Genomic DNA, 14774 nt, shown 5'->3' on the forward strand with positions numbered 1-14774 from the left:
GCCTCCATCTCCTGCTATATGTGGGAGGAAATATGGTAACAAGTGATGAGGAAAAGGCTGAGGTGCTTTAATGCCTTCTTTGCCTCAGTCTTTAATAATTAAACTAATTGTACTGAGGGAATCCAGCCTCCTCAGCCAGAAGACAGAGACTGGGAGAACGACCCCCTCAAAATCCAGTAGGAGATAGTGACCTACTACATCACATAGACATGCAGAAGTCTATGGAACTGGAAGAGATACACTCAAGGGTGCTGAAGGAACTGGCTGGGGTATTTGCCAAGTCATTTTCCATCATTTACCAGCAGTCCTGGCTGACTGGGGAGGTCCCGACAGATTGGAAATTGGCCAATGTGACGCCCATATATAAGAAACATATACGGGACAACAAGATGATGAGGCCCAGTCAGCATGGGTTTATGAAAGGCAGGTCCTGCTTGACAAACCTGATCTCCTTCTATGATAGGGTGACCTGGTTATTGGATGAGGGAAAGGCTGTGGATGTTGGCTACCTTGGCTTTAGCAAGGCCTTTGACACCGTTTCCCACAGCATCCTCCTGGCGAAACTGGCTGCTTGTGGCTTGGATGGGCACACGCTTTGCTGGGTAAAAAACTGGCTGGATGGCCGGGCCCAAAGAATTGTCGTGAACGGAGTTAAATCCGGTTGGCGGCCGGTCACGAGTGGTGTCCCCCAGGGCTCAGTTCTGGGGCCACTCCTGTTTAACATCTTTATTGATGATCTAGACAAGGGGATTGAGTGCACCCTCAGTCAGTTTGCAGATGACACCCAGTTGGGTGGGAGTGTTGATCTGCCCGAGGGTAGGGAGGCTCTGCAGAGAGACCTGGACAGGCTGGAGCCATGGGCTGAGGCCAACTGGAGGAGTTTCCATAAGGCCAAATGCCGGGGGCTGCCCTTGGGCCACAACAACCCCCAGCAGCGCTACAGGCTTGGGGAGGAGTGGCTGGAGAGCTGCCAGTCAGAGAGGGACCTGGGGGTGCTGATTGACATCCGGCTGAACAGGAGCCAGCAGTGTGCTCAGGTGGCCAAGAAGGCCAATGGCATCCTGGCTTGTGTCAGCAATAGTGTGGCCAGCAGGGACAGGGAAGGGATCTTACCCCTGTACTCGGCACTGGTGAGGCCGCCCCTCGATTCCTGTGTTCAGTTTTGGGCCCCTCCCTACAAAAAGGACATTGAATGACTCGAGCGTGTCCAGAGAAGGGCAACGGAGCTGGTCAAGGGTCTGGAACACTGGTGTTATGAGGAGCAGCTGAGGGAACTGGAGAAGAGGAGGCTGAGGGGAGACCTCATCACCCTCTACAACTACCTGAAAGGAGGTTGCAGGGAGATGGGGATGAGTCTCTTACCAAGTAGTAAGTGATAGGACAAGAGGGAATGGCCTCAAATTGCGCCAGAGAAGGTTTAGATTAGATATTAGGAAGCATTTCTTTACAGAACAGGTTGTTAGGTGTTGGAATGGGCTGCCCAGGGCAGTGGTGGAGTCCCCATCCCTGGAGGTGTTTAAGAGTCGGGTTGACATAGTGCTGAGGGATATGGTGTAGTTGAAAATGGTCAGTGTTAGATTAATGTTTGGACTAGATTATCTTTAAGGTCTTTTCCAACCTAGATGATTCTGTGATTCTGTGAAATGATACATAAATTGTCTTTTCCTTCCAACAGGAAAGCAAGCTGCATGAAAGTTTGCATCTTGACCCAGTACCCTTGAGTCTTCTAAATATGGGACAAGAGTCTTATTTTCTCCAAATTCCTTTATCTCTGCATCCATTATTTAGAGGTTTTTAATACTGTATTTATTAAATAATCCTATTTTATGTCACACTGTGTCTTTTTGGTTTAGTTTCTTAAGTTTCATGGTTGTTGTTGCTTTTTATAAAATTAATTTCAAATGTAAAGGGAAAATTACCATATAGTTTTCCTGATTTGTGATTCTTCAGTGCTTGGAGTACTGGAATTTTCAGGTTCCAGTCTCAGCACCTTCTACCAACTGAATGGTTGGAGAATGGGATTGATGGATCCTTTGAAGGTCAGTAACCCCTCTGAGTCTACAAAAAACACTCCCTTGGCACCTCCTAAAGTAAAAACTTGGGTTTCCCATTCAGCAATGTTCCAGGACATATTTTTTCCATTCCATTTCAGAATTTGTCATGTTATTATTTTCCTCTGGAATATGATTTCTAGGTTTCAGACAGTTTTCAGTAGAACCATGAATTTCCAGAGACTGGAATGGGTATAAATCTCCTTTTCAGAACACATTGACTTTCATATTGTCTCAGAGAACTTCTTTTAGCCTGGAACACTTGTGGCCTCAGAGATCAGTGAGTGAGTACAGTACCTGGGAAACAACAAAAACCTTAAAAATCTGTTTCTAAAACAGTTAGTAAGTCCCAGCTGAAAATCACAAGCCAGTAACATTTCCTTTGAAAGAGAACTTTTAGATATGGAACACAGAAATGTTAATTAGTTTGAGAAGAAGTTTAATTATGATGAAGTTTCTAAACTTTGTGACTTGACATGAGTATTCCTCACGTTTAAAGGAGCTAAAACTGGCTCTGTTGGTTTTTTTTTTTGTTTTTTTTTTTCTAATTTGTTTTCCAGACTTGTATCAAAGAGCACTGAAAGCTTCAGCAATGAACTCCTGCATTTTTTAACTCAATTTTCTTCTCAAGGACTGTTTTTTTTTCTTCTTCATTCCCTTTTTAAATGATCAGTTACTCATTTTGCAAAGAAGACCAGTCTAGATTGCTCATTCAGAAAGACCTAACTCTACCTTCAACTCCAGACAAAATTAGTCACAATTTGCTGCCACATTTTTCAGACAATATCTACTTTTTGTTTTCTAGATTCCATCTTTCATAAAAATTAACATTATGAAGATTAACTTCGCCTATCTAGTAAGAAGAATATCTATTAAAATATGACACTTTTTTAAAAAAAAAAAATTATGGCATTTTGTTGGCATTGAAATAGTTAAAGTCTATTTCTTCCACTTCATGTTAGAATAAAATTAATAAGCAACCAGTGACATGGACTGTAGCTGCTAAATGTAAACTTCTAAGTAATCCTAAAAGGAAGGAGGAAAATTGTTCCTGACAAGCTGAAATTACATTATAAAACCTCCCATATTTTGAAGAGCCATGAGTCGTCCTAGGCATGAAGCTTATTTCAGTGTTTAACAAAACTCGTTTATAAAGAAAATATCTTCCCCAATATCAGTTTTCCGAAAGCATGCCCCTTAGCCCCTGCTTTTTTGTTTGTATTCATTGTTGGCATGGAGACAAAGAGGCACTCTACTAGACTGATCAATGCATGGTAACATCAACATAACATTTTCAGTCAAGTTCCCAGGAGCCTTCCTTCTGAATCTGTCATTTTGATTCAGATAACTAAATCAGGCTAAGCACTGCAATGATAACGGATGACTTGCCTCATTAGCTGTCTCCTGCTGCTTTACTCTGTCAGTAAGCACCATAGTGATTGTCTGGGTTCCTGTCAGAGAGAACTGGTTTCCCTTATATTATTTTGGTATATATATGCTTTTCTCATTTCTATCCATTCTTTTGTCTATATTCATGTACAGAGAGAGACAAATGCAAGCAGTGCTTAATGAATATTTCATTAAGAGGAAGTAGAGTTGAAAAACTCTTTATCAAGATCCAAAATTTAATAATATAAGTAAACATATTTTATAGCATCTTGATAATATAGCTATATTCTCTTACAGTCACTGTCTCAAACTTTTTTTCCTTTAAATGGGATCCTTTTTATTAAGGCACTTTGCTTTATCTGAACATTCAATGAATCAATTACCTTAATTACACCAATATACAATAATTAAAATCCTAAGAATCACTCCTAGAGGAGCAGTTTGAATTTTAAATATACTGTCAAATAAATAAACTACATTAAAATAAAACCTCTAAATGACAGGACAAACAGATTTTCAATTGTAGCTATTAAATAGGCCACAGGTGTACTACAGTATGTGCAAATACAGGTAAAAAAATGAATCCAAGTGTATATTTAGCTAAGCTGGTGATGTACACATGAAGACAGTAGTAGCTGTGCTTGCTTGTTGTCAACTGTGTTTGTGGGTAGGTGCTTAAATACAGAAAAAAATGAAGACTGCATGTATTAAATAAGCCACTGACCATAAACTAAAATAAATTAGTGAAATGAGCATATACTAAAACCACAGTCTCCACCGTAACTCCTCTTGAAAATAGACAACTTTCTTTGAATTCCAGACAGATTTATTGCTTACTGAGAAGAAGCCTTGCCCCTGGCAATTGAAATAATATTCTGAGTCAACCAAAGCATCTCAACCACCTTGAGCTGGCAAGGTGGTTATACAAGGAATGAGATAATGGTGGAATTTGCCATTTATCTACCTTCCCTAGCACTGAAGCTTTTAACCTCAACTGAAGAAGTGCAACAAAATATTTATACTGGGCTGGAGAAGCCCAGTTTCTTTTCGATGTTCAATTATGGGATGATTGCACATTCTTATCAAGGCAGCTGGGTTGGATTTATTGGTTAGACTCAGAGGGTTTCACTACAGTATTTGGAGGACCCTGGTCTTGACTGCCAGAGCACTCACAAAAATCTCACTTATCTGAGTAAGTGGGTGTCAGAAATGGGCAAGGAAATCCTAACATTTCTGTTCCATTGCTGCCTAGTTCTTGATGTCACCTGCCAGCCTGACACATATTTACTCAAGATCTAGTGGGATCCATAAAGTGCATATTCTCTGGCTAGCTCACTTACAAAGTTTAATACAGCTTTTACGGAGTATATTTAACGTTTCGGGAAAAAAAGAAAACTCTCAGTATGAATTTTTCCTCTGTATTATGTTGGTGTTTGAAGAATGTAACTCAGTTATCTCTTCTGAGATTGATTTGAAGAGTAGGGTATAGATGTGTATCTGTTCTAGAGTGTAGGAAGATCTCAGATCACTGGGCATAGGTTATGTCAGGATTTTTCTCATTTTCTCCTAAGGCTGTTCCACTTTGCACACATAAGTATTCAGTTGTGTAAACTCATTTCTGCCAGTTTCCCCCAGGGTAAGAGCTCTTGGCCCAAAGGGTTTTCACACAAATACATTCTGGGAAGAAGTTCCACTTTTAGAAATATATTTTATCTCAAGTAAGAAAAAATAATCCAAACTATATACACAATTCCTGAACATAGTTTACAGCAAGGTCCCTTGACTGATTTCCAAGTGTGTTCTTTAATCTTTGAATGTGAGCATCATACATGGAGATGATAATCTTCCCTCACCAACCACCATCTATAGTAACATTTGGCTGTGTGTACTCCTAAGAGAAGTTTGTCCTATCTGAACCATGGAACAGCAGTCCTTCCTCGCTTCTTTCTCCTAATTACCACTCCATCATATGAATGTCTAGAACCACATGGTTCAAACAAAATCAGAGGTTTGGAGAAGGTATCTCTCAATTTACATGATTGAAATCCATCTAAAATTTGGAAGACTTTTCCTAACCAATTTCTTTTTCACCAAGCAGTTTTCCCTTCTGGAATGTCTCTCTACAAGTTACAAAATATTCCTTGAATTATTTTGTAGCATTTATGAAGAAGTGGTTCAGCCTAGTATCATTTCTTATGGCATAACAAATGGAAAGTGTTACTGTAAGTTTAAACCTCTTTCTATCTTTCAATAATTAAATATTTTAATTTAAATCAACATTAAAAGAAACCATGAATCAAAGCCCACTTATCATATTTGTTAGAGGAAGAGAGTGGAAAGAGACTGAAAACAATTTTTTCTTCAATTGTTTACTGGATAGGACCAAATTACTTGAATTATGTAATATGTATGATTCAAATTTTAAAATATTCAAACATTTAAAAACTACCTCACAGAATCAGTATGATAAGTTATTTATGGTTAGCAATGAAAGATGCTTGATTAGAAATATTCTGGACTTTGAAATGTCTGTGAGTACTATACTATTTCACTTCAAATCGCTCTGATATAGAGAATTATATCGGAATAGAAATGAATCCTCTTGCCACTATTTCACTTTAGGATACAGAAAACATGGAGCAAAATTGCGTTAAGGTATTACACGTTGGATTTTTATTCACCATTTATTAGATTGTGTATACCAGTCATTATTGAAGCATATCATAACAAACATTACCAAAACTGGGTTTTAGAATTAAAAAATCTGAGACCTTTTGCATAAAATATCTTTGGCAAATGGTAAATTTGTTGGAAAATTGAATTTTTGAGACACTAAAGACATTAATCATTCTCAGCAAATTTTGTCAAGAGTTTTGTGGTTTTTGTTTAGCATTTTAAACGTTTTCCTTTTTTTTTTTCAAAATTCCATCTGAATGGATCCTTGCTACTTTCATGACTTTCTTCCCTGATCAACTTAATAGTGGGAACATACCTTGGGAGATAAAAAAACATTGTCCAGAAAAAGGGACTTCAGGGATCTGGGCCGTATAAAAAATGGCAGGACCAGTTATCCTTACATCATTCGGGAGGAGACATGCAAATCAGATCTGGGTTTTTTTCTTACTCTTTCTATCAGTCTTTCACATTTTAAAGCTTGTTTTTGCATCTCCTTCTCCTGTGTTCTGTGGTTCAGATCACACTGTTCACATTCTTCGGTTCCCTCCTCCCAGAACAACCTTACTAGATTCAGATCATTCTCACTGCTCTCCTCCAGAGGGTCTTCATAATTTTTGCAAAGGTCTGATGTTCAGATATGTATGTAATACACCTGTTGGGGTACTGCCAATGCTGCATAAAATAAAGAACTATGTCATGTGTCTTGCAGGCTTAATTCCTGATATATGTCCTTTTGTCAGATTGGCACATTAATTGATTCTCCTTTTATGATCAAACTTTAATTTATTTCTCATTCTGTACTTAAACAGTCTTTAGATTTTTCCTTTTCAAATGCTTTGCATTTGTCCCCATTTTTCTGTGTTTTGTTGTTGTTGTTGCTGTTTGTTTGTTCATTTGTTTTTCTGGGCCATTTGTCTTATTTACCAAGAATACATGTATCTAAACTAATCCCTTCAATTTTTGTACTGACTTTATATAAAGAAGTATATCCTTTGTTCCATCATACACATTATTTATAGAACTTTGCAGAGGACAAGTCTGAGGCTAGATCTCTGCTGAATTGCATTCATCACACCTTTACATTTTGCTAATGATTCCGACTTCTCTCTGCATAGTTCATTAACCACGTTTGCATTCTCTATTCAAAAGTAGGCCACAGTAAGGCCAAGATACAGAATAATATTGCTTCTCCCCATATCAACTGTTCCCTTTAGTAAACAGAAGGAACTTTGATTGTTTGACGTAACACTATTTTAAACTGTCAGGGCAGAGGGAGATGAGAGCTGAGAGCTGTACAAACCACATTTGTGCTTCACTCTACCTGTTCCAATAAGCTTTTTTGTGAGTCTGTGTGTTTATATGGACATGTCCTAAGTTACTTCCTTCTTTTAGGATTTCTTGGTGTAATAAAACCCTGTTTCCACTGAACTGACTTCAGATTTCTGCCATGATGTTTAAAGACCCAATTCTTCCCTTGCCTGGTAGTTGAAATCTTGCTCCTTTGAAAGATAACTATTTATAGATAGGACACAGAAGGCATTTTCTGGATCATGTGTGTGGGAAAGAAGTTACCAACTTCCTCACTTTTGATCCAGAGCAACATTTCCTTGTCCCAGTGAAACTGTCCCCATTTCACTGTCCCAGTCTTATCTGCATTTTTAACATGCTGAAACAACTTCCTAACCGCCTGTGAGTTCATCAATGTTGGAAGCATACAGAGTTACCAGTTCCTAACACTGCCAAATGCTGAGTCTGGACCTCTTGGAGTCAGTGGACTGATTCTTAAGTTAATGAGGTTTGAAATAGTATATGCTAAACTTCCATTCCTATTTTTGAATGAACATTGTTCTGGCTTCCCTTGCAAGTAGGAGAGATCAATGTATACTAATTTTTTAAAATGAAAGCTAAGGTGTTTCTCTAATCTCTTGATTTCAGCAGCCAGGGCTTCAAGAGATACTTCCCTCCATCATTAAACTAGTCATGTAACAGAACCAAGTTCATATTTTCACAGTGAATCTATCTCTTCGTGGTTAGGGCAGTTTCCTAGCAGAGAAAAATGCTTTCCATTAAAAAAAAAAAAAATAATCCCTGAGCTGTCATCCTCCCACCACTGGATTTACCAGCATAGAGGATTTCTTGCACAATTTTCTGAGCAATTCCTGGAACTGATATTTTGCAATTGCTTTAACCTCTCTACAAAGTGACTTCTTAATGCATATTTCCCCCCCACATTCATATAAGATTAGTATTCTCTTTTAGCTAAAAAAAGATTAAGATGATCACTGTCTTAAAGTCTTTGATTCCCTCTTTTCAGCTGTAGTTCCTCCTACAGTAAATAATACTTAGTGAATTGAATAAAGTCCCATTATTCTTTGTCAAGATACCATAGCAAATTGAGCCACAGTGATTTTCTTGACTCAAAACACCTGTTACTTCTGTCCTTTGCAATCTAGGAAATACCTATACTCAGAAAGACTTATCCTTGAAATAGGAGGTGTTAAAATTCTTGTGTCTCCTTCCAAATTTTATCAGAGCAGAAAAAGAAAATGCAAACTCTTCATAAAGCCTTTTGTTGTACAGGGTTTATGAAACCTCTGAGCTTCTTTGTCTAACACATAATTAGAACTGAATAGAATAGAATATTATAGCTGCCATGATGCTTTTATGTTCAACATCTCAAACTGTGTTTCATTTAAGGTGCTTTTCTTTAAATAAAATCTCAGTCTCTATAAAGCAGCATAGTTCTGCTAGTTTAAAGGTATCTACTGTTTCCCACACTACTTAGTATGTCTCCACATTTGATTATTTAGTACCTGTGACAAACTATCAATATAATGGTGTGTGCTTCAAAGTAATCTACTGACTGCTGGCTTTACGGTGCTGGTTCTATCTTGTAATTGACTCTAAACTCCCAAAATGATATTGTATGGTAAATGACTCATATTCCTGTAACTCCCATGCTATTTGACTCAAATATGTGTAGTGTAGAGATGTATTATGTATGCAGTGTAAACACAGAGTGCATTTTTGTATTCAAGTAAAATAAAAGTTGTAGCTAGAATGCTAGAGACATCTCTAAGCTTGTACTTCCAAGTGTTTCCCTTCTGAATATAGGTTCCCACTCTAAATCCACTTCTGCTTTTTTATTCTATCTTAAAACTCCCAAGCTTTGTCTCTGTCCACAAAGCAACTGTATTAGAAATCCTGTGAAGAAACAGTTTCTTGGGATTACTATCAAGGGCAGGGATATGCAGTCACTATTAAAATAATTTTTGTAACTAATTCTTCCACAATATGGGCACTGACCTAGCTGATTTCAAAAGCCTGAAACTTTGCATGGAGAAAAATGTTGTGAGTAAAATAATGTGCTGTGGGATTAATATTACTTTTCAGTTTGGCTGGATTAGGATATTTGCTGTTCTGGGCAAGGTGAGCAGGAGGTAGATATATTTTTCTCCCTACATATTTTGGAAGTGTGCTTTAAACTAAAATTACCAGGTTTTGAATATTTACCAATAGTCAAAAACATCAGTAACTACAGCACAGTTTACAACATTTTTACAGACCATGACAATGCTCTGTTGGCTATGGAGAGGCATACTTCACTTCTTTCATTTATATACTTTGTGTGTTGTACATTAAATACAATAATCTGGAGAATTCAAGGAGAATCATGATAGTGGGTTTTCTGAAGGTTAATAGATGTCATAACTTGAACAGTTCTTAAGGGATACAAATAAGCTAAGTCCACTGGTGAAAGGAAGAAAGGTGTTGAAGTTATATAGGATAGAAATGAATACTGCAAATAATGTTCCCTCTTAAACACTAGTATAGTCGTTGTTTCAATCTTCAACTCCTTTTCACCTAGAAAGGGTAGAGACACATGAAATGTAAAAATTATGTCAGTGTTTTTAATCAGATAAACTTCAAGAGAAAATATTTGACATTTCTTCCTTTATTCAAAACCATTTTGCTCAACCTTGATACTAACTAAACCAGCAAAATATCTGTAGGGAATAAGCACAAAACATTTATTAAGAATACGTATGCCATTTGTCTATATATTCTTCCATCTTCCTCCTGAATAGTGTAATAATATTTCAAACTAAGGTGCGCAAAAAAATCACATGTTAAGTTTTTTAGTGATACATATTGAACACACTCAGTACAGATAATAAACACTGAACATATGACCATGGTTGAAAGTGTGTCTCAGTGCTTTCAATTCTAACATAAACAGGACCACGTATGTATCACACATTCCCCACCTCAAACTGCTTTCATTACCCAGAGAAATCATTGCAGTTAAGTTCTATTTTTCTTAAACTGTACCACATTAGGACTAGGCTGGGCTTGTTTCCTCTTACTACTTTATTTTTTAAGGGAGAGTTATTGATACCTATGTGGTCCCCTACCTGCTGCATCATGTATCAATGCTACTCCTTAATCATTTGTGAATACAAAGCAGAACACAATATAAAATACTGCCTAGAAGTATCTAGGGTTATTTAGGAGTATGTTTGGTGCCACTTAATTGTTTTTCGATAATTGAGATATTTTTAAAAATTTAAATATAAATAATTTCATCCTTAGAGTCAGAATTTCTGCTAGAGTTCAGAGGAGCAAAACAGCCTCTGGGAATAGCCCTTATGCAAATAAGTTCTTTCTAGTACTGAAGTGGGCCTAGAATGCAAGCAACAACCATGATAAGCCAAGCTGGAAGAAATCCGTGCATGTAATTGCATGCATTTTTAGCCACACAGTTCCAGGGACGAAGATCACCATAGCTTTCATCTTTTCTATTTTGTCTGAATAGATTTTTTTTTGTTGTTGTTTTATTCAGGAGAGGAAAATAGATAGCAGGAATAAAGAGAGAAGATGATAAAGTGATGAAAGGGAGCAGTGGGTGAGTGCAGATTTACCAATTCACTAACACTGCTGCAAGTACATAGAGGCTGAAATCCTTTATTTGATAGTTGGTAGTAATAAATTAAGATCCCAATCAGATGTGATATTTTTTGCACAGGAAGATAAATACCATTTTTATTGTTTGGTTTTGAGATATTATTATTACACCCAACCACAAAACTATATTATTTGGGGAACACTATTGGGGAAAAAAAAAAAAAAAGTCAGAAAGCCAACAATATTTCTTTTAATAGCCCAAGTGTTTTATAATTTGGCATTTAGAGGCCAAAATGGAGATAAGCCTGTAATTCTTTGTTGCTTGATCTGTAGCTAATTAATTTTTTTCTTGCCCATAAGTAGGAATCTATTTTCCTGCAGCTCAGAAGATTCTATCCACTTGGATCCCTACCACACGTAATTCTTGTCTTCTACCCTCATCTATAGAATGTAGTATAATGTTTCAGTGAGTCTCTTGTAAACTTTATGTTTGCCCTCCTCTCCTTCTAATAGGTATAAATAAGTTTGTTCTTTTGTGTGTGACCTTATGTGTATGACTAATTTCCCATTTTAAAGCTTAAAAAACAACATGATTATATGGTTTTGTCTGTGCAAGTGTATGTTTATTCGTTGCTTGAGAAGAGCTTCTGTGTACTGGGTGATATTATCTCTAACAGTAGCTACAGCATTAGTTTTGTAGGACAGACACATGTTAGCTTGTCACTTGTTTTAGTTCTGGTATTCCTTGAGGTTATTTTGGATCATATTGACATTTATTTCAGGTGCTCATTTTGATTATCTTTAACAGGGTCATACATAACTGAGTTACTCAACCATTTTACTCCTGTTTCTGTTGCGTTTTCTTGCAGATAAAGTTTTCTTTTGGCTAAATGCTTTGCCCTTTCTTTTTTAATACTGTCTTCTTTGCTCTCTTGTGTCATGCTGTATTTGGATACATTTCTGACAAAATTGAACTGTTTTCTCTCCTCCTATATTTCTCCATAATTCTTATTATGCTCTTGTACTAAACAAATAATGTACAAATAACGGATGGAAACTAGCTACAAAAGCCCCCTGTGCTGAAAGATATTGTACTGTAAGGGTCTTTATTTTCATGTGGTAATTGGATTCTAACATTCAAAATAAAGGTTAGACATTAAAAGGGTGTTATTTAACACAGTGAATAATTACAATTTTCATTTCCTTCCATCTGAGAACAGATAGTATTGCTCATATATTTCACTTTTTTCTGTATTACTCTGTGGGGATTGTTCCATGAAAACAAATGAATAGGAAAGTGAGTGATGTATAAAACCACATGATAATGCTCAAAGCTTGTTCAACAAATATGGAAGTGAAAAGAAGGCAATGCATTTCATTTCCTCAGCAAATATCAAGGCTTTAGATCGTACTTTCTTTCAGAAGCTCTACTGTGGTCTAAAATTACCATCAGCCTTTGCAGTACTGCTGTAAAATATCTTTGGTAGGTATTGTTTCTATTTGTCAAAACAGAATATTTTTGCAGAAGTACCAATTATATTTGAATCAATTTAATTTTACGAGAATTCTTCCAAACTGGGACCTCAAAATTCCCAAGGTCCGAATTTCTTTATTTCTTCTCATGTTTGGAAGTGTGACAGAGGTGCTTTCAATGTAATGGGAATGTAGGAGGACAGGAAGTAGAGCATCTTGGGCTCTGTTAAGAGGAAGATATTGACCCATCAGACCTCCCCAGTAAGTCCATGATTGTCATTCATGCACCAGAGCTGAGATTTTTTTCCACTCATGGAACTACTGGTCACTACAGTTGACCAAACCACAAGTTTTCTGAGGTCCCTGCAACACTCTATGCAGCTACCCTTTGAGTTCAGCCACACAGCTTAACTGAGAGGTATTTCCTATGTACTTCATCTCCACAAACAACTAGAACACAGTAACTACCTATACTATCTGTATCAAGATGATAGCAACCAGAAAAACCTTCAGTATGGAAAAAGCTTGGAAAAAGCTTTCATGGTGAGGTTCCAAGGGAACACCTTGCAAAGGGAATATAATCAGTGGAACATATATGGAAAGAGTTATATGGTTGGGAAGGGAATACTTGCATGTTGCAGGCCTGGTACAACTTTTCCTTGCTTTCTTTCTCACCCTAAGTCCATATTCATAATTTTTCTGATATCTCCTAGAATTCTTATATTTTGCTGAATAGAATAGTGTATGGTTACATTCATGAACGGTCCTAGAAGTCCTCAGCAATTCAAAAAGGATGCAAAGCAAGAATCACTAGCTGTAATTGAAGTTACACAGGTGTTGTAAACATTATCTGTTGCATTTGGTGAAAAACAGATATTGCCATCAACATCTGGAATCCTCTCCAGAAGTTCAGCTTAAGTGCTCTGGAATAAATCTAGTTTTGTCAAACTATTTATAAGGTAGGAACTATTTATTATTTGTCATTAAAGCTAGGCTTGAACTCCACACTTCTTCATTTCTACCTAAACTCAACCTAACATTGCACAGTTTATAACAATATTAACTATTTCAGAATTAGTACATCCAAAAAAAAAAGAAAGGAAAATAATCATTCCTCTGCAGATATAATAATAATTTCAGATGTTGCTTACAAAATAACAACCTCCAATAGAGCAGCTGAGTATTTGCAGCTTCTCTTTAGCTAAATGGATTTTTAGGTTCTCTTTGTTTTCCTTATCTTCTCAAATGTAAACCGTATCCTTGATTACATGATTAATATATACAATGTGTTCAGCCTGAGTTTTTGAGAGCTGAAGTGACATTTTCACTTTGCCAGAGCATTCTGTTTTATGTAAAAAAACCCCCAACCTATGCAAAGGGCATGATATCGAGCTTTCAGATCATACATTGAATGGAGGGAGTACAATGATTTCATAGAATCATAGACTGGTTTGGGTTGGAAGGTACATTAAAGATCATCTAGTTCCAACCCCCCTGCCATGGGCAGGGACACCTTCCACTAGACCAGGTTGCTCAAAGCACGGAACAACCTGGCCTGGAACACTGCCAGGGAGGGGGCAGCCACGGCTTCTCTGGGAAACCTGTTCCAGTGCCTCACCACCCTCACAGTAAATAATTTCATCTTTATATCTAATCTAAATCTATCTTCGTTCAGTTTAAAGCTGTTCTATCCCTACACACTCTGATCGAGTCCTTCCTTATCTTTCCTGTAGTCCCCTTTAAGTACTGGAAGGCCACTATAAAGTCTCCTCGGAGCCTTCTCTTCTCTAAATTAAACAAATAATTTGACAAATAAATATCTTTATTGTCACTTTTCTCTTGTTCTTTCTTTTCATCTTTTCACCTCAGATATTATCAGTTTTCAAAAATAACAAAAGCCTTACACCTTATAATCTTCTGATTATAGAAGGACATACCGTCCATTGTGGCACCTTATTAAATTTATTATAGCTTTCACAGTGACTTTGGAAACCTAATTTGGTTATCTACTTCACTCACTGTATATAGCAATATGCATAAAGACATAGTTTATCCAACCATGATTCAAAAAAAAATAAATTTGTAAATAACAGTCCAGAACATCTTTTATTTATATTCTCAATAAGTAAGCAAAAGTGGTGACTAAAATTTCTGGTAAATATGGTCAAGAATTTAATTCAATATTGGTAAAATTTTTATCTGGGTCATACTAAGTACATATGAACTTGTCTGCTATAAACTTTAGATAAGAAACCAAAACCCATTCTAACACTTTCCAAA

Source organism: Athene noctua, chromosome 1 (assembly GCF_965140245.1).
Source record: "Athene noctua chromosome 1, bAthNoc1.hap1.1, whole genome shotgun sequence".
Classification (NCBI taxonomy): domain Eukaryota; kingdom Metazoa; phylum Chordata; class Aves; order Strigiformes; family Strigidae; genus Athene; species Athene noctua.